Here is a 4,444-nt window from a genome sequence, read left to right as displayed (position 1 = left end):
TGGGGTGCAATGATACAATCTCAGCTCACTGCAAGCTCCGCCTCCCGGGTTCATGCCATTCTCCTGCCTCAGCCTCCTGAGTAGCTGGGATGACAGGTGCCCGCCACCATGCTAGGTTAATTTTTGTATTTTTTAGTAGAGGTGGCGTTTCACCACATTGGGCAGGCTGGTCTCGAACTCCTGACCTCAAGTGATCTGTCTGCCTCGGCCTCCCAAAGTGCTGGGATTACAGGCATGAGCCACTGTGCCTGGCCTTGGGCACTGTATTTCTATTACTATTTCATTGTAATATATAATGAAATAATTATGCAACTCACCATAATGTAGAACTGGTGGAGCCCTGAGCTTGTTTTCCTGCAACTAAATGGTGCCATCTGGGAGTGACAGGAGACAGTGACAGACATCAGATATTAGATTTTCATAAGGAGCATGCAACCTAGATCTCTAGCACGCACTGCTCGCAGTAGGGTTCCCACTCCTATGAGAATCCAATGCCTCCGCTGATCTGACAGGAGGCTGAGCTCAAGTGGTAATGTGAGCGATGGGGAGCAGCTGTAAATACAGATGAAGCTTTGCTCACTCACCTGCCACTCACCTCCTGCTGTGCGGCCCAGTTCCTAACAGGCCACCGACCAGTACCAGTCCATGGACCGGGGAAATAGGGACCCTGCTCTGGATTTTATCTTTCATGAGTGGGTATAATACTCTCCTGTGTTGAGTATAGAGCAGGATGGTATCATAGAAAGACCACAGTGGTCAGACATACCTGAATTCAAATTGCACCTTCACTATTTCCTGCGTGCTTGACTTTGAACCAGTTTCATATGCCTATGAGCCTCTTTCCTGACTGAGGAATCACAGTTGGGATTGATCATCAAATGACACCCCAAAGTGGCTGGTACTTATATGAGGGGTCGTTATTTTAAAAATTTCTTTTCATTAATGAGATACGAAATAAAAAATTTTAATTTTATTTTTCAGTATCAGATTTACTTATTATTATTATTAATTTTTTGAGATGGAGTCTCACTATGTTGCCCAGGGTGGTCTTGAACTCCTGAGCTCAAGTGATCCTCCCACCTTAGCCTCCCAAAGTGCTGGGATTTCAGGCATAAGCCATGGTGCCCAACCAGGCCTACTTATTTTTTTCTTCTGTTGTTTGTCCCTTTTAATTATAAATGCACATTTGGTAATCCATTCACACTACCAAAAATATAAAACCATCATAATGGTTGCATAGCAAATCTCCAGCTCCTTATTCTTCAATGCAAATTTATTTTTGAAGAGGTTAAATGCTTTTTTGTAAAAGTAGTATTTTAATTTACTGGTGGGTTATTCATTGGTGCAAGCATCAAATGCCATGAGAATGTGAGGTCTCCCTCCCATTTCCCATTACTCCACAACGGGCAATCATTGGTATGAATTTCATTTGTTTATTTATTTATTTGTTTGATTGTTGGTTCATTCGTTCTAGACAGGGTCTCACTCTGTCACCCAGGCTGGAGTGCAGTGGCGCGATCTCAACTCACTGCAACCTCCACCTCCAGGCTCAAGCGATCCTCCTTTCTCATCCCCCTCAAGTAGCTGGGAGTACAGGTGCAAGCCACCATGCCCAGCTAATTTTTGTATTTTTTGTAGAGACAGGGTTTTACCATGTTGCCCAGACTGGTCTCGAATTCCTGAACTCAAGCAATCCACCTGCCTCAGCCTCCCAAAGTGCTAGGGTTACAGGCATGAGCCACCGTGCCTGGCCTCATTTGTCTTTTTAGAAAAGTTATATGCATATGTAAGCCAATACAGATGTTTTTCTCCTTTTTGTACAAATGCTGAGTTGCTGCATTCATTATTACTTTGGTGCTTGACTTTTTTCCACTTGATAATAGAGCTCTCAGAGTTCTGTGTCACTAAAGATCTTCCTCATTTTTTAGCAGTTAATTTTATTATAGGTGAATATGTGAATGAATCATAATGCATTTTTTTGTCCCCTTTGAGTCTCACTCTGTCGCTCAGGCTGGAGTGCAGTGGCACAATCTCAACTCACTGCAACCTCTGCCTCCCGGGTTTAAGTGATTCTTATGCTTCAGCCACCGAGTAACTGGGATTACAGGCATGCACCACACTCAGCTAATTTTGTTGGTTTTAGTACATACAGGGTTTCACCATGTTTCCCAGGCTTGCCTACAATTCCTGGCCTCATGTGATCTGTCCGCCTCAGCCTCCCAAAATGTTGGGATTACAGGCGTGAACCACTGCACCTGGCCTCCTTCCCAATTTTTGACTTCTGATTTTTCTTGTTTGTCTAATTGTGATGCCTAACACCTCCAGTATAATACGTTAAAAAAGAAGGATAATGGACTGAGTGCGAGGTGGTTCACGCCTGTAATCCCAACACTTTGGGAGGCTGAGACAGGCAGATGACCTGAGACCAGGAGTTCGAGACCAGCCTGACCAACATGGTGAAACCCCATCTCTACTAAACATGCAAAAATTAGCTGGGCAGGGTGGCAGGCGCCTATAATCCCAGCTACTCAGGAGGCTGAGGCAGGAGAATGGCGTGAACCCAGGAGGCAGAGGTTGCAGTGAGCTGAGATTGTATCATTGCACCCCAGCCTGGGTGACAGAGCAAGATTCTATCAAAAAAAGAGAAGAATAGCAGCCATTCCTTCCTTGCCTTCAATGTAAGTAGGAATGTTACTCGTTTTCTCCACTAAGTGAGTGCATTGGTTCTTGGGCTGGATCTTAGTCCAGTGAATGAATTTGGGGATTTGGAGAGAAGTGTACTTGAGAAACATATTAGTCCATTATCACATTGCTATGAAGAAAGACCTGAGACTAGGTAATTTGTAAGAAAAGGCGTTTAATTGGCTCACAGGCTATATAGGAAGCGTGGCAGCATCTGCTTCTGGGAGTCCTCAGGGAGCTTTTACTCATGGCAGAAGGCAAAGTGGGAGCAGGCATCTTCACATGGCCAAAGCAGGAGAAAGAGAGAGCGAGGAGGTGCTACCCATTTTTAAACAACCAGATCTTGCGATAACTCACTGTCATGAGAACAGCACTGAGGGGATGGTGCTAAACCATTCATGAAGGATTCACTCCTGTGATCCAGTCACCTCCCAGCTGGCCCCACCTCTAACACTGGGGATTACACTTCAACATGAGATTTGGTGGGGACACAGATCCAAACCATATCAAAATGCAATTAAATATTTTTTTGATTTGTTTTAGAGACAGGGTCTTGCTATGTTGGCCAAGATGGTCTCATACTCCGACCCTCAAATTATCCTCTCACCTCAGCCTCCCAAATTGCTGGGATGACAGGTGTGAGCCACAGCTGCCAGCCCTAATATAAATCTTGACTCAGCATTCTTTATTCTCACTGTCAGACTGCTCAATGCATCCCTTCTTGAAGTTTCGAAAAACAGGTATGTTCAGATAATTTTCAGCAGAATTCATCAAAAAAATGTTTAAAACTCTTTAAAATTTTGACACATTTTATGTAGCACAATTGCTGCCATTTAAAAATTAGGTGTTTTGGTCGGCATGGTGGTTCACACTTGTAATCTCAGCTCTTTGGGAGGCCGAGGCAGGCAGATCACCTGAAGTCAAGAATTTGAGACCAGCCTGGCCAATATGGTGAAACCCCATCTCTACTAAAAATATAAAAATTAACCAGGCATGGTGGTGCACACCCATAGTCCCACCTACTCAGGAGGCTGAGGCAGGAGAATGGCTTGAACCCAGGAGGCGGAGTTTGCAGTGAGCCAAGATCACACCACTGCATTCCAGGCTGGGTGAGAGAGCGAGACTCCGTATCAAAACAAACAAACAAACAAAAAACAGGTGTTTCATTCCACTCCCTCCATCAGTGTTTTCTTATTTCTAATACTTCTAGAAACCTCCTTTAAGTTTTCCTATTTTAGACAGACATCACACAGGTGCTGTTTTGTGGGAGAGGGGGATGAGAGTCTTACTCTGATGCCCAGGCTGGAGTGCAGTGGTGCAATTATAGCTCACTGTGGCCTCTGACTCCTGTGCTCAACCCATCCTCCCCCCATGGCCTCCCAAGTAGCTGAGACTACAGGCACACACCATGCTGCCCAGCTAATTTTTTAATTTTTTAGTAGAGTCAGGTCTCACTGTGTTGCCCAGGCTGGTCTTGAACCTCTGGCCTCAAGCAAAACTCCCACCTTGGCCTCCCAAATTGCTGGGATTACAGGAGTGAGCCACTGCACCTGGCCCATAGATGCATTAACACCTCTATATGGTGGTGGAGAGAAGACTCCCTGCCTCTCCCGGCCACTGGGAAATGACCTCAGTGTCATTCTGCAAATACACAAGAGGATCTGGAGCTATTCTTGAGGTAGACTTTCAACAGCAAAACTCAGAACACAACATGGAAAATAATCATAAAAAATTAAATAATAATACTATCAAATCATAACTT

Source organism: Rhinopithecus roxellana, chromosome 14, assembly GCF_007565055.1.
Source record: "Rhinopithecus roxellana isolate Shanxi Qingling chromosome 14, ASM756505v1, whole genome shotgun sequence".
Classification (NCBI taxonomy): Eukaryota; Metazoa; Chordata; class Mammalia; order Primates; family Cercopithecidae; genus Rhinopithecus; species Rhinopithecus roxellana.
This window is presented reverse-complemented; position numbering follows the sequence as displayed.